This window comes from Planococcus citri, chromosome 1, assembly GCF_950023065.1.
Source record: "Planococcus citri chromosome 1, ihPlaCitr1.1, whole genome shotgun sequence".
Classification (NCBI taxonomy): domain Eukaryota; kingdom Metazoa; phylum Arthropoda; class Insecta; order Hemiptera; family Pseudococcidae; genus Planococcus; species Planococcus citri.
Window position 1 is genome coordinate 60,247,863 of NC_088677.1, and position 26,894 is coordinate 60,274,756.

The 26,894-nt window shown below is 32.9% G+C and overlaps 1 protein-coding gene across 5 annotated transcripts in view; it reads left to right on the forward strand.

The window, feature by feature from the left end:
• Positions 1–26,894, forward strand: part of LOC135833138 (irregular chiasm C-roughest protein-like) — a 327,416-nt gene that overhangs the window by 264,401 nt on the left and 36,121 nt on the right. The window contains exon 1 of one of the 5 annotated variants that reach the window (XM_065346789.1): positions 14,472–14,550. The exons of the other annotated variants lie outside the window; for them this stretch is intronic. The gene's annotated coding sequence lies outside the window, so the exon portion shown is untranslated. Of the gene's footprint in view, positions 1–14,471; positions 14,551–26,894 lie in introns of those variants that run through there. 5 annotated transcript variants of the gene reach the window in all.

Consider the following 26,894-nt stretch of genomic DNA (forward strand, 5'->3'; position numbering starts at 1 on the left):
AATCGACCGAGATATAACGCGGTTGCAGTGTAACTATCTTTTACGTACCCACTCCTCAGTTATCTTTCCTACATCTTATGCATGAAATTTTTAATCGAAAAAAAATCATTTTTTCAAGGATCTATCCTACTTTGAATTTATTGTAAAGGGCGCTTGAAAATTGAAATTTAAGTTTCTGTATCTGAATTTTCTCCCGCAATTTTCATCAGGAGTCAGTTTTTAAATTTGGTAAAAAAATATATAATTTTTCATCACGATACCTTTTTCATGAAAATTTATGTTCTGAGCGATAAGAAAAATTTTCCGAGAAAAAAATAATTCGACAATTTTTTGTTCGCCTTTTTAATGGCAAGGTGCGTATTAGGAATAATAGGTAATTATTTTTCAACGTTGATGGATTTGAATTTCATGATGAGGTGAAAAGTTAATTTGTTTTGTGACAAAAAACGAATGTACAGAAGTTGAACGAAAATAAATGTTTTTCAGGCATGCTACTGGAGTAAAAAATCTGAAATTTTAGATCTTATGTATTTAGTTTAAACTTTAAAATACCTAACACTGTGTCTAAATAACTTATGTTAATACCTATCTATGAAAAAAAAATAATGTCAAGAGAGTTGGGTAGCTTACAGCTCTCATTTTAAATTTAATCATTATTTTAATTACCTGTCTAACTTATTTTTGTACTTACTTATGTACATGAGATGATGGTCGATCATTTAAATGACATTTTATTTTGTTTTTCTGTTTCAGGTATGAATGCAAATTTTTGTCTCAAGTGCAAGAAAACATGACATGAGTGAGTGAATTCTGTATAATTTAATCAAGTACACCTATACTTTTGTTTCATTATTTTCTCAAATATCCTATATTGCTATATTTCAACAATTTTTATTCTGATCTGAACTGAATAATATATCAACTAGGTGCTCTTAAAAGTTACCTATATTTCTGCTTCTTTTCGAATATATTATGTGATAGTTTCTGAAATTTCCAACGATTAAGTTTCCCCCTGAATGCTAAATAGGGGAGGAGGGGTCGTTTTTTAGTTTTATTTTTTTTTTAATTTGATGAATCTCAACAAAAAATCATAATGAAAGGATCTTAATAAGGCGTGGAAAAAATTTCAAATTTTTAGGTTAATGTTTAATCTTACAAACAAGAGCTCAAAGGTTAAAAGATTTATTATTTTTTGGACGTTTTAATTTTTGTAAAGCTCAATGTTCATTTTTTTAAAGTCCAAGAGTTCTCAAAATAGAAAATAGAACACTAAAAGATCATCAGAACTAAAAAAAAAATTCTCTTTTTCGAAACTTATCAACAATTTTCATGTTTTGAGCGGTAATCGGGGAGAAAGAGGGGAGGGGTTACTGACCTGATAGTGTTACATTTTTACCAAGTTACGAGTAGGTATACGTTATATTTTTGTTATGAAGTGTTGTATGTTTTTTTTTGCTTAGTGCATCAAATTCCAAAAAAATTGAAAAATCATCCACCTGTAATGCTCAATTTAGAGTCGAGGTAATCAAGTGAAAAACTTGAAATCAGCAGTCCCAAAAACCTATAATTCCCATTTCCATGTTAAAATTCTTGAAATTTTGAAAATTTATTTCTTCCCTTCAGGATGTTTATTGTTTAATTTGGGTTGAGAATGAAATGGGCTTAAAAGTCAAAATTGACATCATATGACTCCTCCACCACCTCTTTGTTCAAATTTTCTGATTTTTAACAGGCCACGATTATGATGAGGCCCGCGTAGCTTGCTAATTCCTTAAAAAATACATTACGATCATGATGACAACATTGATGTTAATAAAATTGCCTAACCAGTTTGCCGTAAATACACATTTTTGCTCCATTTGCAGTTCTTTCATTGGGACAAAAATCATATCTAGAACTGAAAGTTCGTGAGATGAGATTTCTAAAGCCATCGATTATGGTTGTTATATTCATTTTTAGAACCCACTCGAAATTTGGCTCCAAAATGAGGATGAAAATTCAAAAATTTTGAAAAATTTCAACTTGGTACCTATTGTGAAATTATTACATTATTTTCTGAGGTTTCTGTTATTTTCAGTCTCAATTTCAAAATTTTAAAAATTTTAATATGGTCTCTTGGTATCAAAAAGACCATCAATTAATTTTAGAGGTCAAAATAATTATAATTCATAATTATGTACCTACGTATTTTCAAAGTTTTCATAAACAAGGAATCCTTCACTCTTTTTTTCAAAAATTACAACTTGAAAAAATTTTTAATTCAGAAGTAGAGATAGATTTTGAAAATTTGCTCCTGAATCGATCAAAAAGGTCACTAAAATGGTGTATACAGTACGAATCAATAGGCACAAAATTTCATTTCGACTATTTTTATTTGGCAATTTTTCCAAAATTTGAAAACAAAATTTCATCAAGGTTCAGAATGGCTCGAAACTATCACCAATCAATTCGGAGATCAAAAATAAGCTAAAGTGCTGAAATTCACTTTTAAAAATTTTTTGAAATTTCAAATTTGAGTAAAAATGAAGAAAAATTAAAATCTCATCAAATTTATCTAGAAAGCTGAAATTTGGTTTGTACCTTTATTTTGACCTCTCAAATTGATTGATGATGATTTTGAACTGTTCTGGTTTCTACAGCAGATTTTTGGATTTTCCAGTTTTTGGAAAAACGCTATAAATGTGGTGAAAATATGAAGCTCAGTGCTTGTAAACTCTGAATTACCATCTTTGTGATCCCGTTGGTCGATTTGAGCGCATGTTTTCAAAATCATTTCGTATCGGTTCAAACATCTACAACATTTTCTCCAGCATTATATTTTTAGGGGAAAATGAAAAAATCTGCTCGAGACTCCAGAACAGTTTGAAATCATCACGAATTGAATTGGAAGATTGAAAATAGGATAAACAAACCAAATTTCAGAATTCAAGTTAATTTGGTACTTACTTGACCTTTTGATTTTTTTCTGATTTTTGGTCCTTTGAATTTTTATTAAAAATTCATCAGAAATCAAAAAAATGTATTTCAGCGCCTGAAAAGACTGGTGGTGTATTTTGGAGTTTCTCTATCGATTCTTTTTTATCCGGTTTACCGGCTGGAATATTTCCATTTTCACTCCAGTCTCGAGCAAAGCTTAAGCTTAGAAAAACAACTTACCTATTATAGTGTGATATCGATTATGTATAGGAAATTTTTATGCAAAGAATTTGCAGATTTTTCAATGAAAATTATTGATAGAGAAATTACATAATATGAAAGACAGGATTAAGACGTAAAGGAAGAGACGAGAGGAGGAACGAACATAAGACCATTCTACCACATTATCCGCGACGAACCGCCTCATTAAGAAAAAGCTCGGATAATACGAAAAATTTCACCGTTTTATAATTAATCCTGGCAGTACGCTTTTTTCTCGTTTACCTCGTAAATTAAATTTTCTCAGTCGGAAAGCGTCGGTCGGCGACCACTTGGCAGTATGAGAATATCTCGCTCTACACAGTATATACGTTCAATATACACTGTACTTTATACTTACAGTCGGTAAATCACGATGCACCAGCTTCAGCGCCACTCGGAGACATTTTTATTAAATCAACTCACTGTGTGTGGTTATTTCGTTAAATTTTCATGTTGTTTTTTTTTGTGGTGTTCTATACTTTGGAGTATTTTTTAATTAATACGTGGAAAATAAATTTTTAAGAATACCGCCCGGTACATGCTGCAGACAAATTAAGTACACCGAGAGCTGGTTTTAAAAAATTAAAAATATGCATAGCAGAAATTTTCGCGAGTAAATTGCTCGTTTGCTCGAGTCGCGAATCCCGCTGGTTGTATGAAAATTTACTCGGCAAGTTTCTCATCGCGTCGTTGATTAAAAAAGACAGGACGAGGAGGAAAAGAAGAAAAACCTCCGTAGCCGACAAATTTAAGAAAAAGTTAATATTTCAAACGTGTAGACACTAGACAGTTCACATCAACGTGGTAATCCTTTGTAAGTCGAGCCAATTTAAACGATAAGTAAATCTGTCAGTTAAGTCTGTGAAAATCATACGGTGACGTGGCTTTTAACGCGCAACAGACCTTCATAGTCGAGCTAATTGAGCTTTTAAAACGGCTACGTGTGATTAAAATACAGGTAGGTAAGGTAGCTGTGCAAAAGCTCATTCATTTCGCCATCTTTGTTACCTACCGAAAAAAACCTAATTAACGATCGCGAAAATAATTTAAACGAATATTAAAGGAGAAAAAAAAATCACCAGTCGATTATACTCTAGCGTACTAATGTAACCGATAAAAATACACTTTCCTTTGTGTAAAAGAAGAAGAAGCTAAAAAAGGAGGGAACTGAGAAAGCAAAAGGAGAGAAAAACATGAGCGAGAAGAACACAATAATCATTTGTAAGCTCATTCTCGCAAATTGGTTTTTCTTTAGGTGGTAATTTTTCTGGTATGACGTAAAATTTCAACTAACTCTTCTCCGTTTCGTATTCGTGAGGTTTTTCCCGCTCTTTTCATTTTTTTTCCTTTTTACCAAACCGCGCAATCGAAGTGAAAAGGTGCGTCATTAAGAATTTTTTGCAGAAAAAAAAAACAGAAAGCTCCCCCATTAATAGCAAATTGTAAATTTCCTAACGATACGCTATTAAACGTAATAATCAATTTTCTCTTTTTATATTTTCATAGATTCGCCGTGATAATTATCTCAACTCGTATTCGTATTTGTAAAATGGTACGATGAAGAGGGGAAAGGGGAAGGGGAAAGGGCAATCTAGTATTTTCCATTTGTATATAGTAGGTAAAAGTACCCAGCACGTTGTACGTGTTTTGTATTATTTTTAAATGGCATTTTATGAGGATAAACTGAAAACACCCAACTTAGTATAGTTGGTTGTTGCATTTTCTAAACGATATAATTCGTTGATGTGGGGTTCGATTTTAATGGCGTTTCTTCGCTCATAAAGGCCATTTTATCGTGTATTTTTCTTATAAATCTTTTCACGTCTCGCGGTGGTTTTTCCCCCTTACTTATTTATATACTTTTACTCTTGTAAAATTCCATTACATCAAATGGTAAATTGAAAATGTTTCGTTTAAAAATTAGACTCGAATAAGGTGCACTTATACTATAAACAGGGTTTAGTTTGGAATTAGGTTTGTTTAAGGGTGGGTCATTCGGTTTATTTCTTACGTCATTCTTCTCTCGAGTCGAATGACGAAGAACGAGAAAGGGAGAGGAAAGTTCGATTTCTAAATTGGTTTTTTATTCTTAACGATCTCGATATTGGAATGAACAAGACTGTGGTTACCTGGGGCGTCTATTTTTTGCTATTTTAATTTGCTAAATCGGTCCTGTGCTTTGGGCTAGGATAAATGTGTAATAAAATTAGCATAATAGAGGTATACGTACTTAAGCATAGAATGAGTAAAAGGGAAAGAAAACCCACATCTATCGGATGAGTTGACTTAATCTGGCATATACTGTTGATTTTCCTCCCCCTTTTTTTATGCACTCAAACGATGATTTAAAATCTACTATTCGAACAGGAAAAGGATGAGAATTCTTAAACCTTGATTGGTATATTTCTGGTGTCAGATTTCGTGAACATTACGTAAAATCATGTATTGGAGAAAGAAACAGGGACTTGAGATGCCTGCAAGGGAAACCAAACAGATATCTAAGAACGTGTTGTGATTCAAGTTGCAGTATTATCGGTATAAGCAGGTAGAAGATTGAATTTACTCGTGTGTAGACCTACGAGTGGATGTCCAGCAGTGATATTTTTATTTTCAAGGGGATTTTACATCGACTAATATGATCTTATACTATATATGGTACGAGTATTTCTCCCCTCGGTCGAATATATCAGCAGCTAACTCGACTATGGACCCTTTATTTTGCTGTTTATATTTATTTGGTAATGTTTTATAGGATATGACTGCGTCGCACGAGTCGTAAGTCCCTTCAAAAATACGACTATGCAGTTACATCTACGCTGGTGTCTGTAAAGTAACCCTTCGTGTTGTGCAGCTTGTACCGTTGAGTGGGAAAATACGTCGTTGTAGGGCTCGAAAATCATAGATAAAACTCTACTCGGTAGATTATACCAGTTATCTCGTAGTATATACCAGATAATCGAATTGTTTGTCCTTAGGGGGTGAAAAATAAAATAAACCTGGGGATGGATTTTTTTCTTCTTTGAATTTTAATATCTGATAAATGATATTTATAAACAGAAATATCTACTTGGCGTAAAAATGGGTAGGTATATCTGATGCTCAATTGGGAGGAATTTTCGTTTATTTTGTTTACTCGAGATATTAATTTGTTCGATGAAAAAGAAAACATGGCTTTTGAGCCGAGAATATTAGATACCTATAGACTATAGTGAATGTTTGATACTCGAATTGGTTTGAAAAGTGGAAAATATTGATAAACGAAAAATTTCCAGTGCACAACTTTCATTTTTTGGAAAAATACCCACGCTCGCTGTGTTTGTTATTCATCATTCAACACTATAAGATAGAGTTGTTTTTTTTAATTAGTAATTTTCAACAAAAATGCTGAGAAATCGTTTTGAGCCTTTTATTCAAGTGTATTCAGCCTCCCTCTGTAAATTTTAACAAAAATCTTTTTTTTTTTTAAATTGAAAATAGACTATGTAAAAAATATTGAATTTTTGACACATTTTTTGCAACATTTTTTCATTTGATTGAAAATTGAATCAAAAATTTAAATTTCGAGTCAAATTGAATTTTCTCTGCTTACACATTTTTGGTAATATTTAATTGTTGTGTCAAATTAAAATAATATTACTGGGTATCAACATTTTTCAAATGAATTGTACTTATAGATAGTAATTTCAAACAAATTTTAACTGAAAATTGTTCAGTGAATTGATATAAAATGATACCTAGATTCCTAACTTACTTATATGTTCAAATATTGAATTGAAAAATTTACCCAAATATTTCTCCTTTTTGGTGTAAATGATTTCAATTTCAAATCAAATAGAATCATTTTTTTCTGAAGAATTTTTATCTATGTACCTACTTCTGATGATCAAAATGGAAAAAAAATGATTTAAAAAAAAAACATTTCTGAGATAAAAGTAGTAACGAAACAAAATGCTAATTTTGAGCATTATCGATCATATGAGATCAAAAATAATGAAATGAGTCCATTTTTAAACTAGAGTTCCAGGTCCAAGGTTAAAACTAATTTTTCATTTTGAACATATTATTATCGATCTTATAGAATGGAAAATCGTAAATTAATTGATTTTAGGGTTGTATTGATAGATTTTCGATCACGATAGAGCTTTAATTGAATAATTACTTAATTTTTTGGGCTTGAAATGATTGTTTGTTTCAAACAATGATCGATCACATGGAATCGAAGATCGAAAGTAAATCGATTTTTGAAGTTGAATTATTCGGTTTTTGATCATGATAGATTTTTAATCAGGAAAGTCTGATTTTCAGAAGATTTTGTTGTTAAATTTTTGTTTCAATTCCAAAAAAAAACAGATTTTTATTAAATTTTGAATTGAATTGAATTCTTACTAAATTAACTTTTGATGAATTCCAATTTCAATTTCAAATTGTTTTGAATTTTTTCCCTTTTTTTGAGGAATTTTCATTTTAATTTCAACAGTACCTAATCAAATTTTTATTTGACGGATTTTTATTAGGTTGTACCTTAATTCTATTGGTGAATTTTCATTTCAATTTCAAATCATAAATTTTGATTAAAATTTCAAATTGAATCGAATTTTTACCTGTGTGAATATTTTTTTGTATATTTCTATTTCAAAATTCAAATTTGTTGTCTGATGAATTTTTAGTTTAGGTACTTAAATTTTGTAGGTATTCAACAGTATTTTGAACTGATTTTTGAAAAGAATCAAATAAACAGTCAACTTCCAGTTGGAGTTGAAAAAAAAAAACTCCTCACCCAACTCTGGTCACAATCCTACTAGAAGTTGGGATTTCACACTTCAACTTGATCTTGGATGTTTTCAAACAAATGATGAGTACATTGCAACAAGTAATTTTCTAAAAGTTGATGCAAATTCTACAAACTTTTTTGATTTTTTTTCAGCTTTTTCAACTTCTAGCTAGAAAGGTATATTTTTTCTTTATGTTTCCCTGTCAGAACCTACTTCTTAGTTCAACAGAATTTCTCCCCTTGGGATGACCTCTTTCTAGTTGATTTTTTTCCATCGTCATTTATTTGGAATCAGAGAGTTGAATCCCAATTTTATTCGCTCTTTTTGCAATGATTCAGCTATACATTTTGATCTTTCATAATTTTGCATTTTTGAGTGAGAAAAAAGAATCTCCTTTTTTCAGGTTCTTACTTATTCACGTACTTACCTAGGTATTCATTTTTCATTTTTTTTTTTTACCAAAAACTTGAATTTTGGATCTGTATTTAGCGAGTAAAATTCCATTAAAACGAGCAAGAGTATTCAAAATTTTTGAACTTGAGTTGCTAGGTGTTTGGAACATCTCTCATCGTCCGTTATTGAATTACAAAAATTGATATCCATTACCTATGTCATTTCACGTCAGACTGTGTCAAATCAAGTTAAATCAAATCTAGTCTACAAAAGCATCTCGAAACGCTCATAAGACAAAGAAAATTTTAAAATCTACATTACATCTTCCATCTAATACAAAAAATCAACGTCAAATGCATCTATATAACTCACATATTTTCACAACAGCATTTACCTACTTGATCGTCGTTTTAGTGTTATCAAACATCGTAGCATTCTCGAATATATAAGCATTAGCACGTCAAACAATAGAAAATACTATCATTTTCCATTAATGTGTTTTTCTTAGCATATAGCGAGACGACGACGACGAAGTTTCATAAACGAATAAACGCGCGTCTGCGAATACAATTTGTTCGATCGTCAATCGCCGCAGCAATAATGATTGAAATAAATGGAATAAATAAATCAAAAGCGTGTTTTATAATTTCGTACACGACAAGATGGAATAACAGCGGGAATGGTTCGGTTCAGTTCGTCGATAACGACGAGACAGGACGATTTTTTCGATTTTCCCAACTCGAAGCTCTCTCAGCTCGCATCTCGTGAAAAATAAATACATAAAGCGAACCAATCGGATGATCTTCGACGAGAATATCTGCAAAATTTTGTTTGCTTTTGAAAATCTAATTTCCGGATTCATACACCTTTTTTTTCTCTTTTATCGCAACAACTAGTCGTTTTTCTCTTTATATACTATAGTATAACTTTTTATACGTAATTTTTTTATCGCGTCGTGTTTTCTCTTTCATTTTGCTGTTGGTTAATTTTTCGTTATCTCGTATTTTCTTCATTTCCGTTGTAAACGATTGTATCGTACCGTTTAACTACCTATCTTCGTATTCCATTGCAGAAATCTGTGAAATAAAACGCGTTATTAATTTCGCTATTAGTATCGTTTCACGTTTCGAGCTTTTGTAAAAAGCATACTTACCAAAAATTGTTAACAGACTCGAAAGTATAAAAGGGTACAAACAGAATATAATTTCTTGGTATGTACAAGTTTCAGTGAAATTCCATCATAGCGTAGATAAATTTCTTTTGCAGTAACAACAAAAAAGAATAATGCAAGTACTCGAAAGTAAACTTTTACCAACATATTTTCCCACTTTTATGATTGAATTGAAGAAATACTATAAAGTTGAAACATTCGATAGAGCTGCGAAGCACGCTATTCAATGTCTAATTTTTCACTATCATCGTTAGATGATACTTACTATACTTACTTGGTGGCAAAAGTTTTGAATTTTCTACCAACACTGTGGTCATATATAAGTATACGAAGGTATAAAGGTGTACATATCTATTTCATGGTGTTTTCGGGTTTAGTAAATGTAACGATTCCCTCAAGTACTTAAACTTTACCAGTAATTGTGAATTATGGATGTAGATAGAACTAGAAAGAGAGATTCAGTCACGCGAACAGTGAATCTTTTTCAAAATTACACCACTAAAAATATAAAATAGCTAAAGTTCAAAGTTTGGTACTCTTGTTCAGAAATTTTCAATAAGTTTTTATGAAAAAAATACACGCAGATGGAAAATTTCAATTTTTGGTCATTCCTTTAAAATGCAAGATAGGCAAGATGTTCGTCATGGGTATAGAATAATAAATTCAGATTTCACGAATCAGAGTATACTACTTATTCAAGAGCAGATTAACAGAATTATTTCTTTTGGCACCCTCTAAAAATCACGAACTTGACTTGACTCTATAGAACAGGCCACTTTTATAGGGTTCTACTGAGCGATTAAACATTTCCAAATTGTTTTATTTTTTTGGCAAATTCGTATTTTAACAATTTTTTTTCTTCTCAAATATTTAGCATTAATTAAGCTGAAACATTAAAAAATATCGTTTCTGAAACTGGAAAAATATTTTGGAATGCAAAGATTTTAATTTTTTAGTCATTATTGCTAATTTTAAAAAACACTCACACATTGAGCGCGAGAAGACCGATTTTTCTTCAAAAATACAAATCTTTTATGAACAAATTGAGTCACTTTTTCGAAACATTTGTATAGCAATTGATCTGTTTACAATCGAATCGAATCATTTACGACTGATTTCTTGGTGAATCATTCGCAAATGCAGACGGATCAATTAATTCAAGATTGATTCGGTTTTTGTGAAACTATTGTATAGGAATTGATCTGTTTTCAAGCGAAGCGAAACGAATCAAATCGAATCATTCACAATCACAACCGATTGGCGATTGGACAAATTGATTAATTTCTAGGAATGGATTGATAGTTGGTAAATCATTCGCGAACGAATTGAATTTTTTAGTGAATCATTCGTGAACGATTTGAAAAAGTTTTAGTGAATCATTCGCAAACGAATTAAACAATTTTTGGCAAATCGTTCGCGAACGAATTGAAAATTTTTTAGTGAATCATTCGCAAACGAATTGAATAATTTTAGGTGAATCATTCGTGAGATAATTGAATAATTTTTGGCGAATCATTCGCGAACGAATTGAATAATTTTCGGTGAATCATTCGTTAACGAATTGAATAATTTTTGGAGAATCATTCGCAAACGAATTGATTCTTGTAATGGCTCGTTCACGAACGAATCGATTCATTTACTTAATTTTTGTTGAATCATTCACGAACAAATTGATTAATTTTTGGTAAATCATTCGCGAACGAATTGAATTTTCTAGTGAATCATTCGTGAACGATTTGAATAAGTTTTGGTGAATCATTCGCGAATGAATTGAACAATTTTTGATAAATCGTTCACGAAAGAATTGAACAATTTTCACTGAATTATTCGCGAACGAATTGAATGATTTTTGGTGAATCATTCGCGAATGAATTAAATTTTTCAGTGAATCATTCGCGAACGAATTGAATAATTTTAGGTGAATAATTTGTGAACGAATTGAATAATTTTTGGTGAATCATTCGTGAACGAAATAAATAATTTTTGGAGAATCATTCGCGAACGAATTGATTTTTGTAAGTGGCTCGTTCACGAACGAATCGATTCATTTACTTAATTTTTGGTGAATCATTCACGAACGAATTGATTAATTTTTGGTGAATCATTTGCGAACGAATTGATTCATATCTATAAATAATTGAAGAATTGATTAATTCGTTCGCGAATGGTTCTTTCAAAAAATTAATCAATTCGTTCATGAATGATTCCCTTAAATGAATTAAGTAATTAATACTCTCACGAACAGTTCACTCAGAATTGAATCAATTTATACGTAAACAATTCGTTTGAAAACAGATCCACTTGTTAATAATTCGAAAGCTGCAAACTTTTTAACCGTGGTGATTGTGTTCCCTTGTAAATACGTATTTTACAATTTCCAAAAATTGAGTACCTATATTTTTCTGAAGGCTTCATATTGTATCAAAAGTCAGCTCGTTTTTCAATAGAGAAAATTTATTACCATGACTCATCGAAGATACGAGTGTACATACGAGTATAATATGTAAATGAAAAGTTGCCCAAGCATTTGAAAAGTTCTAAGCATCAAGAAAACGAAAAGGCAAGGAACAAGGAAGCAAAGGTAAAAGAAACGGTACCTAAATGAAACTAAAAAATAAAAACTCGTTTAGTTCGGTAGGTATATTTTCTTTGTGGCATTTAAACGTGTTATCTGATTTTAGTGTACTGTGGTAAAAGAGAGGATCCCAAATAGAGATGAAACGCATCTTGTATTATGAGTTAGGAAAAGCTGAGGTACCTAAATGTAGAAAGCAGCCGTATACGTAGTTAACTTACCAATACCAATACACTCTACACACAGAGATAGGTACCTAAATGGGTATACTTAGTGAATATGGCTCATACACGATGTGGTATAGGATTTGTATTACCATCATGTTGAGCAATAAGGGGCAAAGAAGCAAGGAGGAGTTTGAAATATCATGTTGAAAGACTCGCAGCCTCGTGGCCTGTGTAATTTTATACGTGTGTGACGTGTTGTGCACAAATTATCCGTTCAGTGTGCGGCTACAATTTCCAAACCAATTGGAAAATTTAAATTTCGAACGAGATAAAATCGAGTGTGTTGTAATTCAACTCGGCGAATAAAAAGTTATCTCCAGTTCATTTAATTTTGCGAGTGTTTTTTTAATTTCGTGCATTTGGTCTGTACACTTTATCTATTTACGTAGTACGTACGGAACGTACGCGAGCTGGCGAGAAAAACGCAGCGATCTAAAGGATGGTGTTTTTTTTCATTTCGTATTTTTTTTTTTTTTTTTTAAGAACGTGTTTATTCCGAGCACGCAATTGATAAGGAGTTTTGTTGTATACATTAAGCGCTTAATTTTATTTTACACGTTTTTCATTTTTCCCGCAGCGATAATTTTTAATTTTTTTTCGACGTTAGGAATTTTTTTTTCATCCGGAGCGCAATTTTTCGTCGAATGATTTATTTAAATGCTCGCCTCGGTCGACATCTCGCTGTGTAGTTTACGCTCCTACCATAATCCCTGCGATCACCTATCCTGTGCAAGATGACGCGAATGTACATTTGTCGGCCTATAAAACGTCACTATAGCTGGGGTAATTATTGCTCTCGGCTGAGACCTGGACCTGCAAGGGTTAGCAGGGTGTTGAACATCGGACAGGTATCGTGGCAAAGGGTGTATTTTTTGATATACGGCTGAAATATCTGATAAAAGAATGTCCAGCCAGGAAAAAACACGACGCACCAAGCTTCAAGTCGTACCGTATATCCGAAAAAATCCAAATTCACCGGAAAATTATTGCATTGTGTTCTGAACCAGGTGCAGAGAAAGATTGGAATGGTGAAGAGGGGTCAGTGGCAGTCAGAACGGAAGGTACATGGCGCGAAAAATATCGCAAAATACGGATTTGCTTATTGAAGCTGAAAATAATACATGCAGGGTAGATATTCTATAAAAGGGGCAATATCTGTTCTATTCTTAAAAGATTTATTGGATTAATTTCACTCGTGATTTTATAGTTTTTCTAAATAGTATGCGTCGTATAATGTACCTATCCTATACTCTGGTATCTTGCCTCAGCTCGATTGCGTGGCGTTTTTATTTCAGCAGAGAACAGCTTCATTATAAAATCCGTTCAAATCTCTATAGCCTAACTATGCATTATAGACTATAGAGAATGAGTCGAGGTACGCGGTGACGAAAATCCGCTGAAAAAAAACTTTTCTAGCGGATACCAACAAATGGTGGATTGAAAATTATACTTACTTAGGTACGAATAATACGGAAGGAAAATTTCCACCGATGATGATGATTTTTTTATCGAGCTAATTGAGTCGATTTTATAGAAAACTAAAAAGCTTTTTTATACGTCTAAATCGAATGTACGCACCTCCAAAGCTAAACATTTTTTCGAGTGGTTTTCAACTTGAAATAAAGGTCTCCGTCTGAATTTGGTCAAAATCCGTAATTTTTTTTACAATTCGCCATCTTACCTATAGATATTTTTATTTTCTAAACATACCCAATACCCAGCTGATTTTTCGAAATTAAGCAATCATAATGAAATTTTAGGAAAAATATGACTCCGAATTTTTCTCGAAATTAAAAAAAAAAAAAATCGAGCTTTTGGAATTGAACTAAACAAGTACGTAATCTGTTAAGTAATTATTTTTTCGTTTGTACCTTTGGCCTTTGATTTGAAACAAGTCCATATTTTGGGAAATAGGTGAACTGGTTCAAAAATCGCGAGAGGTAAAAAATGTTTGGTTTTTCATTGGAAGTTGGTGGCAACCGGTTACAACCCAGAGAACCGGTTTCAAAAAATTACTGAAGATTTCTGAAGCATTTTAGTTTTCTAAGATTATACTATGTTTATGTAATGCTATGATGCTTATGAGATTTTTAAAACTGAATTTTTGTATTTGTATTACTTACGATTATTTTTATTTGTATTTTTTTATGTTTCAGGTAAGCAAAAGTTCCACCAACATTGAATAAAATTATGTACCTGTGTTGAAATTCTATTGCCTCGGCGACTTTATAAAGAGTGAGTAATTTCGAAGGAAAAAATATGTATATTTATCTTACCTATGCTACACGCATCTACCTATTATGTTGAGTAGGTACTCTAATATCTATCTAAACGACGAATAAAATAACGAAAAGGTTGCATAATGCTTGGCAAATTATCTTTTCATTTTGATTTCCTTTTCACTCTACGTGAATTACACGTGCACTTGACGAATTGTAAAGGCAGCAAGTGTGCGTATTTGTATACTCGTATAGTTTGAAATAAATGCGAGGAAGTTCCAAGGACGCATGCATATGTATGCATTTCTCCAACTTACCTGTAGGTTTCCGTTTGTTCTTTTTGATGAAAGATAAAGATGTCTTTTTGGTGGCACAAATGTATAATAACCTGTGGTGAAACGAAGATACATTAATTTAACCCGAGTTAATTGATTTTTATGCTTACTTGATCTCCCTCTCTCTCTCTCTTTTGTGTCTGTTTTATTTTACGTCATCGAGGTAGGTAACACGATATAAAAAGCTCAAAGACTGAAAAAGCAGCATGTTGAATTGTTTCGCGGTTTAATTGGCTTTTCAGCTGGGTTTCCGGGGTGATTACTTGTGAGTAATTAGGTCGAGTGGAATGTGCGTATTTTTTCTTTTTCATTTTTGTGTCGATGTTAACATAGGGTTAATTATTAAATCAAAGGTGAAAATGCTTTAAATTCGAATAATGGAGAAGATCAAAATTGATTAAGTGATGCTCTGATGATCAATGTTGCAAAGTCGTAAAAAATTGGGCGACTTTAAATTTTAAAAACTTCTTGGTTTATTAATCAATGGTAGTGCTACTCTCAAATTATCATTTCAAATAATCATAAAATTCAAAATGGGAGGTACTGAAAAAAATCCGCCGTCGATGGCTTGGTTTAAATAACACGTAAGTCCAAAATCGTAAATTTTTCAGGAGAGCAAAAAAACGTTTGAAACATTTAGATGATGTTATTTGCAGTTTTACATTGCATTATTATATTTTAGGGGTCTTAATGGTATGGCCTTGATGATATTTTATAGGTTGATCAATTATAAGTAGTTAATTAAAGCGCTTTGAAAGGACATACAGGTTTTCATCATACTTACATAGGACTTACGTGGTTTTTAACAAGGACTTACGAGGTTTTCAAATTTAAATTCTTGTAGTTACATGGTTTTTATAATAGAATCCTCGTAAGTCGGACTTACGTATTTTTCATTTATTATAGAAACCTCGTATGTCGGACTTACGCGTTTTTCAATCTTAGATTTTTGCCGATTACAGCGCTAGGGTGCATTTTCGACTTACGAGGTTTTTATATTCAGATTCCTCGTTTTTTTTTAACTAAAGAAACCACAAAAAAGCATTTTCAATAAACCTGGACTTGCGTGTTTTTTAACCAAGCCATCGACACCGGCGAAATGAAAGCTTTTGATGTGGTCATCTTCATGACATCATAAAAACTTTGAAGCTCAATTGTAGCTTTTTGAGGCAAAATTTTGAAAATCGAATGTCCAGTGGCTGATCTACACCATAACGGCAGTCTAGGGTCAAAATTTCAGACGTTTTTATCCAGCCGTTTAGCCGTGATGCTGTGACAAAGAATTTTGAACTTCGCTTTATATAATAGAAGATATCACAACAATTTAAGGGCTTGACATAAAAAACATATATTGCAACAATTTATCAGAATCACATATCACAACATGACATGCACAAAGGGCTCAACTATTGATCAGGTACCTGAAATTACCATCTTTGGTCACCCATAGTGTGAGGACATACATAAGCATAACAGACCGAATTCTCCTTTGTATTTCTTCGCTGCAGCTACTTTATGCAGTGACGAGAGAAAGTTCCAGTTTGGTGCATGAAGCCTCAACTGTTCCAGTCACTTTGGGGTTTGGCTTAACTTGGAGTTAACACATAGACCAAGGAGGAGAATAATACAGTCACGATCATAGTATCACATACTGGCATGGATGCTACCTCACAAAAGGTCGCGAAAAGTCTTGAAAAAAAGTCGTGAAAAGTTTTGATTTTTGAAAATCAACTTAGGTAAATAATCACAAAATTCAACATGGCGGGTACCTACTGAAAAAAAGTCGCGAAAAAAGGTGGCGAAAAGTCACGATTTTTGAGTATAAAATTAAATAATACAATTCAAAATAAGGGGTAAGTACTGAAAAAAAAGTCGTGAAAAGTCGCGATTTTTGAATATCAAATTTTGGTATACACCCTGTCATACCAAAGTTGGTTCTTATGGATTTTTGAAAATTCTCCAAAAATTGAAAAATAATAATTTTGAATGCTCAAATGGTCCTATTACCTACTTATTAATTCAAGCATACCTACCTACTTCTCCAACAAAACCACGAAAGGTGATCAAACTATCGCCCCTCCTCCTCTTCCTCCTCAGATCCTCATCGGTGTTCAATCTAAATTGGTGAAAAAATAAATGTGCTGTAAGTAATAAAAATTCATATGCACATACTATGGGCTATGGTAATTACTAGCCAAAAAAAAATTGGCTTCGTCATGAAAATCTGCCTACCACGTTGCATAAGCACATTTTATACACTTAATGTATGTATGAAGTTTCGCGGTTGAGTGTGCCATTGTAAAAACATATATTTCGTTGACATTCCTCCTGAGAAATTTTTTTCCTACATGAACGTGTGGATACTACCTACGAGAAACTTACACAACAACATAGGAGTATTTTTTTCCATATTCGTCTGTGTAGATTTTAAATTTCACTACAGCTGTAATTCTGGTTATAAATCAATCACCATGTAACCGGACATGGTACAGGACACAGGATAAACTATACATAGGCTTAGATAATAGAACCCTGGTCATCGTATATGTAGGTACATATAGCCTACGTACGATGCTAGTGCAGGAGATATCCTTTTTTCAGAACTGAGGGAATTTTTATGCGTACATAAACAACGACTCTTTGCTCGTTATTACAACCATATGACGCATTCCCAGGCAAGACCATTCCTTTAAACAATTTCGCGTCCTTTGCGCCTCCTCCCCCGCTCTAGCCTTCTTCCATATAGGTATATAGTCTTTTTCTCTTAGGCTTGTTTTTATTCTCATATACACGCGATGTACCCTCACCATCCACCACCTACCTATTATACTGTACTTGATCGTTTGCCTTTGCAATATAATATAGAAAAAAGCGCGGGTATAAAGAGGACTAGGAGGTATAGGAAAAAAAACTTATTTTATTACTAACGAGATATGTTCTGGTTGTATTTTTCTCTTTTTTTTTCCTCCATCTAGCGTTATACGCTGCGTCCTACCTTCGTTCTGGCAATATCCTTTACTCGTCTTGTTAACCCTTTAAATATCCTTTATGTTTATAGAAAAAGTTTTTATCGCTGTTTTGGTGTCCATTTTGGCTTACATACGCTTAGCCGACAGAATAGAAACGTAGCGTTAACCGTCTGCCTCGTCTCCGATCCGGAACGTTTTTCCTTTCAAATCTTTACGACTTTTCTTAAATCCGCCTTTAATTTTGCGCACCGTTATACCAAACATTCGCGTGTGTCTAACGTGCGAAAGCTGCGATCGTAAAATTGCGATATTTTCGTCCCTATAGTATGTGTGTATGATGTACTCTGTAATTTATTCCCTTCCTTTGCCCCTTTACCTATCGCTATAGGTTATTCTACTCGTATCGGATACTACTGATCGTCTGCAATGTGACGTTTGTGTTGCAATAATGTTATCTATATCGTGTGAGTTTTATGATCGTCTGTGTTACGTTTATCATCTCGAATTATCGAATTACCAGCAATGACAAGCTCGATTTACCTGCAAGAGTTATATTATTGGCAGTATTCTGCATTTGTAAATGAAAAGAGGAAAGGGCTCGTACGACGAGTTAATTTTTTAAAAAAATTGTACGATCGATTATTTTAAAATGTTTTGAACGCAATTACGTACAGTGAAAAATACGCATCTGTGTGGTTAAAAAGTAGGTACGATAAACGTACCCCCAATCTATTTACATGAGCACTTAATTGCATCGAAAGTAATAGTACACGCACAGTTTTTTATGGCTTTATCCTTTTTTTAATGGTATATATGCCAGCAGACAATCAGTTAGGACTATCTAAATGATTAAAATGCAACTAGCACGAATCAAAATCACGATCAAAATGTCCCGCTGACATTGATAAAGTTGAATGGCAAAAAGTACGAGTGTGACTGGAGGCTTCAGAGATAGAAATCTTGACTCAATTTTAGCTGGAAATTGTCATTTTTTTCTCATTTACTTTGAAATTTTCTCCTCCCTCCCACTTCAAAAAATTCATGAAAAGTACGAGCAAAAATAACTTTTAAATAAACCTCTGTTAGAATATTACTCGGTAGTCGGTATAATTTTGAAAATTAAGTATATAGGTACTTGATATTTTTTCAACAAAGAATTAAGACATCAAAAATGTATCTGATTTTTTTTTTTCAAAAAAAATCAACTTCTGAATCATTGTTCAACAAGATGCCTGATCAAAAATAGATGATTACAATACATAATTATATTATATTTTTCCCCTACCTTGGATCTCCCATTGAGGAATACTTAGTTAAGGCAAAGGTAAAAAGAACCTTTTAGCGAGAAGTTTGTTAGATTAGGAAGAAATAACTCTTGCTTCTCAGTTTTTACTATTTATTAGTGCAAAGCTTTTCAAACACCAAGTGTTCATCATCAGGCTTAAATCACTATTGAACAAAATAACCAAGTCTACAAGCTTATATACTAGTGTACAAGGGTGTGGTAGTTTAACAGTACAAGGGTGTGGCAGTACAAGGGTGTGGTCATGTGGAAGAGGGTGTGGTTGTAGGTGAGGATGTGGTAGGAGTCATGTCTTCAAGTTTGGTTTTAATAACAGAAAGTAGGATATTTTCTAAGGGTTTTAAGTCATTATTTAGTAAATTTGTTTTGTTTTTCTTCATGGCTATTGCTTCCCTAATGTTTAATTGAGATGGTTTATCTATTTTTTGTATGAGGTTCAGGTTTTCAAAGGAAGTAGTGTGGTTGGTGGCAATGAGATGATCTGAGAGAGCAGACTTATTTTCATATTTGTATTTAGCATAATAAAGATGTTCCTTGAACCTTTTTTTGATGTTTCTTTTGGTTTGACCTATATAAATTCCTTGGCAATCTTTACATTTGATTTTGTAGATGCCACTACAGTCTTCAGGTTTGTCTTTGTCTTTAGTGTTACCAAGAAGGTTTTTAATTTTGTTATCATTGGTGAAAATGGGTTGTATGTTGTGTTTTCTGAAGACTGTTTTCATTTTATTTGTGAGAGGGGGATAGTAACTGATCCTAACTCTTTTGACATCATCTTTTTCAGCAATAAAAGTTGTGGCATCTCTGATTAGTTTTTTGTTTTCATGTTTTCTTATAAGTTTTTGGATAGATGTTTTTGTGTAGCCAAGGTTGGAAGCAATAGACATGATGTTTTTTATTTCTTTATTTTGGTTATTTTTATTTAGGGGGAGATTTAAACACCTGTGTATCATGCTGTTGAAAGCAGCAAATTTTTGGTTCCAAGGCTGGAAAGAGTCTGAAGGAATGTAGTTATTGGTGTGGGTGGGTTTTCTATAGATATCAAATTCAAGATGGTCAGAATGTCTAATGATTAACATGTCCAGAAAAGGGAGTTTGTTTTGTTGTTCAAGCTCATAAGTGAATTTGATGGTAGGATAGAGACTATTTAAAGCATTGAGGAATTCCTCAATGTTGAAGTCTTCAGGAATGATACACAGGATGTCATCAACATATCTAAACCATGCTTTGGGAAAGTTTTTATTGTTCTTTTTGAATTTTGTCTCAAGGTGGCTCATGAAAAAATTTGCCAAAAAGGGAGATAAGGGGTTGCCCATAGCTGTGCCTCCTGTTTGTTTGTAGTAAGTTCCATTTATTTGGAAAATGTTTTGGGAAGTGCATAATTTTATAGTATTCATATAATGGGTTATTTCTTTTTTGTTGATATTTTGTTCTTTTAGCCAGTTTTCTATCATTTCTAAAGTCTCAGGAATAGGCACACTGGGGAAAAGATTTTGTACATCAAAAGATATGAGCCTGTCTGTGTCATTAATAGTAATCCCTTGCAGTTTTTCTGCAAGTTCATAATTATTTTTAACTTGAAGAGTTTCAGGAAAAGGAAGGTTTTGGAGGTTACAAAGGAGTTTTTTGGCAATGTTATAGGAAGGAGATTTGATATTGGCCACAATTGGTCTCATAGGATAGTTAGGTTTATGGATCTTGGGAAGACAGTACATTTTAGGAACTTTAGGATTGGAAGGAAAAGGAGTGTTATTAAGGAAGGGAGTAGTTTTCACCAAACTTTTCACTTCTTTCACCATTTTATCCACAGGATCACTTTTTAACTTCTCATAAGGTCCTTCATTAAGAAGGGTTTCACACTTTTCCAAGTATTCATCTTTCTTCATTATCACTACGGTGTTTCCCTTGTCTGCTTTCATATAGTAGACACCTTTCTGTCTCAAGCTTTTGATGGTGTTGTTGTGGGGATGAAATGGAATTCTTGTTGGTTTATGGGTTTTGATGATGTCTACCACTTCTTTCTTTATGCTGATTTTTGTTTCTGAGGTCTCTCTCCACAATGAAGCATCCACATCAGAAATAATATCTTCAATAGGAGGCCTCATGGGTGGTAAAGAGAATTTTAGACCCTTGTTTAGAAGATCCAATTCTTCTTTGGAGAACACCACATCAGTTAGGTTTTTCACATACACAGTAGTCTCATTAACACCATTACTGTCACTGCCACTGACACTAACAACATTGCTAACACCACTATGGTTACTTTTTTCTTTTAACAGATTTTTCAACTTTTTGTTTTGTGAATTTCTTTTCTTTCTCTTTTTCTCCTCAATTGATCTGAACATCTTTCTTTCCATTTCATCCCACTGCAGTTTTGGTATGGTCTGGCTTAGTTTTTTGTGAAGTGCATATAGTTCCACTTCTATGCTGGATCTTTTTGCATACAGGCTGTGAAGCTCAGAGCTTAACCAATAGGTTTTGGCTTTCTCTAGAGCCCTTTTTGTGGAAGGAGTTTTCACTTTACTGTTAAACACCACACACTTAGGGAAAACATTGTGTACCCTACACTGTTTAAGAAAACTAATATCAAGAGGTATCAACTTCACCTTAGTTTTAAGACTTTGGTATCTGTTGAATAATGAATTAGGTTCATTAGGCTCGAATGCCATAATGTCAAAGGTAAAAAGAACCTTTTAGCGAGAAGTTTGTTAGATTAGGAAGAAATAACTCTTGCTTCTCAGTTTTTACTATTTATTAGTGCAAAGCTTTTCAAACACCAAGTGTTCATCATCAGGCTTAAATCACTATTGAACAAAATAACCAAGTCTACAAGCTTATATACTAGTGTACAAGGGTGTGGTAGTTTAACAGTACAAGGGTGTGGCAGTACAAGGGTGTGGTCATGTGGAAGAGGGTGTGGTTGTAGGTGAGGATGTGGTAGGAGTCATGTCTTCAAGTTTGGTTTTAATAACAGAAAGTAGGATATTTTCTAAGGGTTTTAAGTCATTATTTAGTAAATTTGTTTTGTTTTTCTTCATGGCTATTGCTTCCCTAATGTTTAATTGAGATGGTTTATCTATTTTTTGTATGAGGTTCAGGTTTTCAAAGGAAGTAGTGTGGTTGGTGGCAATGAGATGATCTGAGAGAGCAGACTTATTTTCATATTTGTATTTAGCATAATAAAGATGTTCCTTGAACCTCTTTTTGATGTTTCTTTTGGTTTGACCTATATAAATTCCTTGGCAATCTTTACATTTGATTTTGTAGATGCCACTACAGTCTTCAGGTTTGTCTTTGTCTTTAGTGTTACCAAGAAGGTTTTTAATTTTGTTATCATTGGTGAAAATGGGTTGTATGTTGTGTTTTCTGAAGACTGTTTTCATTTTATTTGTGAGAGGGGGATAGTAACTGATCCTAACTCCGATCAGTTACTATCCCCCTCTCACAAATAAAATGAAAACAGTCTTCAGAAAACACAACATACAACCCATTTTCACCAATGATAACAAAATTAAAAACCTTCTTGGTAACACTAAAGACAAAGACAAACCTGAAGACTGTAGTGGCATCTACAAAATCAAATGTAAAGATTGCCAAGGAATTTATATAGGTCAAACCAAAAGAAACATCAAAAAGAGGTTCAAGGAACATCTTTATTATGCTAAATACAAATATGAAAATAAGTCTGCTCTCTCAGATCATCTCATTGCCACCAACCACACTACTTCCTTTGAAAACCTGAACCTCATACAAAAAATAGATAAACCATCTCAATTAAACATTAGGGAAGCAATAGCCATGAAGAAAAACAAAACAAATTTACTAAATAATGACTTAAAACCCTTAGAAAATATCCTACTTTCTGTTATTAAAACCAAACTTGAAGACATGACTCCTACCACATCCTCACCTACAACCACACCCTCTTCCACATGACCACACCCTTGTACTGCCACACCCTTGTACTGTTAAACTACCACACCCTTGTACACTAGTATATAAGCTTGTAGACTTGGTTATTTTGTTCAATAGTGATTTAAGCCTGATGATGAACACTTGGTGTTTGAAAAGCTTTGCACTAATAAATAGTAAAAACTGAGAAGCAAGAGTTATTTCTTCTTAGTTAAGGCATTGATCTGAAAATTTGAAATTTTTTGTTGAGGTCACTTGGTTATAATTTATAATATTTTGGTAGTATCCATAAAATTTCAAAAAAATTAAAAAATGACCCACCCTAGACGACCATTGGACGAAATTTCAACGAAAAAAAAACTTTTGTAAATCATTTCTGAAAATTTCATTTTTTGAAAATTTTTTCAAGAATTTTACACGTTGCTTAAAACTTAAGCTACCTCTATCTAGTTACTTTTGAACTGATTTGTTCGAAATTTTGAGATAATTAGCATCCTAAAACAATCGAAAAAATATATATGCCTGATTATAGAACCAACCAAAATTGTAGTTTTTTAGAAGGGTTGAAAAAAAAATCACCTCACTGTTGAGTACCTACTTTTGAAACAAGTAGATACCTAATAATTACAGTTTTGATTTTTTACTTGCACCGGAGGCTAAAAATAGGTTCTTATTCATTTTTAAGCCAGATATGATTCACACTAGATATGTACCAAAAATGGTATCTTTTTTCACAATAATTTAGTATGTGCGTAATTCGTGGATCCATCCCTAACTCTCATAACAGTTTAAGGTCTGAAATTTTCTGCACATTCATTTGAGTCCAATTGGCCACTATATTGAAACCTATTTTTTTTAATGTTCGAAAAAAACCTCTCTTCGTACCCACCTATCTAAAGAAAAGATCTCAGAATTTAAACTTTAGGTACCTACAAATTTTTAGAATTTACTAAATTCAAATGCATTATTTCTTTTAACGAACCCAGGTCCTTTTCCGATTATTCGCTTTCCAGTTCACTCTGTCATCACCAAACCCCTCACCTCCCACCCCACTCCCCCACCCCATAAAAAAGTTGCTCAATTGAAGGTGTAAACAGTAAGTAGGTACCTACAGTATTTAATATTTCAAAAAATGATCTAAAATGTAAAAAAAAAAGTATGGATTTTTAAGGTAGGTGCTTACAAATATTTACACAAAATTGTATTACTCTAGGATTATTGACTATTTGAATCCTATCGAGATGCAATAAAACGAGAAAAAATGTAAACCCATTTCTCCTTTCCCATCATCTCTTCGTACGTTATATTTCACCTAATAAACAAAAAAGTGTGAAAATTCGTCCACAAAAAATCTCATATTCTAACCTAAGCACGTTTAACCAAAAAAAAAAAAACAAACAACAACAACGAAGAGGGACATCCTAAGTAAAATCGTATTATTTGTCAATAAGCGCATTCGTATAACGCTCCATAGTACCTACTATATCAGAATAAGGGAGAGCTTACGGATGAAAAAAGGAAAAAAAGAGACAGAGAGCAGAGCAGAAAAGGAGGTAAAACTTTAGGATAAAAATCCACAGTTGACGCACAGCACACACAGGCACATGTACATCTTCACATTTGATAAAATTTTCTACCTTGAACGGTAGAAAGATCGGAACGCGTTTTCCGGTCAAACAATTTCTAATAAAATACCCGTTTTTTTCGTTTATTTTATGCTGGTTGTTCGTCGTCGCGACGTTGGTATATACTTTCGACTTTTTCATAAAATACCACCATTGCGCCGAAATAAAAATAGTTTATTTTCCAATCTTCTTTTTTTTTTTTTTGTTCTGTGTTCATTTTTCTTTCGACTTTATAGTTAACGTAAATCATACCGTTTTCAACGATCACATAACTTCACCAACTTATTTCATGACGGTTTGCCATCGAAACACTCTATTTCACGTATCGAGTTTCGTGGTAGTAATTTTTTATATTAACGGATCAGCAGAGAAATTTTTCGTATACTCGTATGTAGTACGAGCGAGAAGTGGAAAAAAACGAATAAGTATAGCAGCTGTTACAGCTCGACCATTTTTCTACGCCCCGACACGATCGAGAGAGTAAATTGCATGGAAATATAAACCAACGCGTAGTATACATATTACCGAGTGTGAATTTTATTATTTTTTTCCTTCTTTATAGTGGTCTATTTCGTCGTGTTGGCCGTTTACAAATCGTCGCTGTGACGTGGGGTATATTTTTTGTATTTTTTTGGGCCGCGAGAAAATGTTCAAAGGGTCAACATTGTCGTTGGCGTATGAATAAAGTTATATACTCGCTACGTATGTATTATACATAAACGCGCGGACGACGACCGAAAGAGTTGCTATCTTGAGAAAAGGGTGAAGGGGAGAGGTGCGATTTGAAAACTATGTCATTATACTGTAAACAAGACTGGCGTAAATATTTTCAATCTCGTGGTTGCGGGTACTTGGCGGAAACGCAAATTTTTTCTTCGTAAAATAGAAAGTACTCGTGTACCTACAAGTATCTCAAGTACCATTTAGATGGATTTGATTTTTGCCAGAAATTAAACGATAATACCTTCGTAGCTGACTGATCAGTGATCACAATGTCTTTTCCCTTGTTTGACTAGATTGAAGTATAGGTAGGTGGTTATCGATGCTGAAGATTTTTTAGAAGTTACTTTAATTACGTATTAAATCAACAATAACATTATAAATACAGATTGTTGGATTACTTCTGTGCTGTTTGAGGTCGCAGGGTTTCAATTGCTAAGCGTTTATTTTTTGAATTTAATTCAACTTTAAATTTTTTAAACCAAGTATTTTTGTACCTATTCCATGTTCAAAGGCATTAGTGAAGGTTCAAAAGAGCCGGATCAAAAATATATCCTATTACTTAATTTAAGCTTCCTCAGAGCCGTCTGACCCCATTTCCAGGGCCAAAACTATATAGCGATTTTTGGGAGGGGGAGGGGAAGGGGTTTGAAAGGGGAAAAATTCCTATTTTTGCCAATTGATAGAGGAGAAGGTACAATTATGGACCCAGGTACAAATATGGACCCCCCATGGTTTAGTGTACAACCACTAGCGCTATGGTCATGCTGGGTACTAAAAATTATACTAGTAGTGTAGTATCGATAATCCAAGTACTTATTTCGAATCCATGAAAACTTGGGTGTCTCTCATCAGCAATTGTTTTTTTTTGCGCATTATTTTCTTGCCAATGGAAAATTTTCCAAGTTTTTCATTCGGTAATTCATCAACTTCAAATAAAGTTTGGAAAAAAAATTATTAGCGAAGTAAGTAGCTTATAATGTGTACTTTCAAAATATATTTTCATATTTGTCTGTATTTCAACTGATTTTCATAATTTTTTTCATTTTTCATAAACTGCGCCGATTTTTTTCATGGGTATAAATATGGACCCCTAATTTTTTTTACCTAATTTTGATTCAATGGTTTTTAGAATACTGAGAAAAGTTTTATTAATAAAGAAGACAAGTCCAAAGCATCAAAAAACATCTTTGAATAAATTTTTGTTCAATTTTCTGAAATTTTTATTCATTTTTTGAGGGGGTCCATATTTGTACCTGAGTCCATATTTGTACCATTTTATGTCACTTTTCTAAATTTAAAATTTCTCTGTGAGTTTTCAACAAAAAGAAAAATTTTTTTTACACAATATACTAGAGTCTTCGGCCTTTCGAATGGTAGGTATATTCGAAAAAAAATTTTGATAATTTTTTCTACCCTTTAAAGCCAAAAAGCTAGAGGGGGTCCATATTTGTACCTTCTCCTCTATCAATTTATATGACCTGAAAAAAAAATTA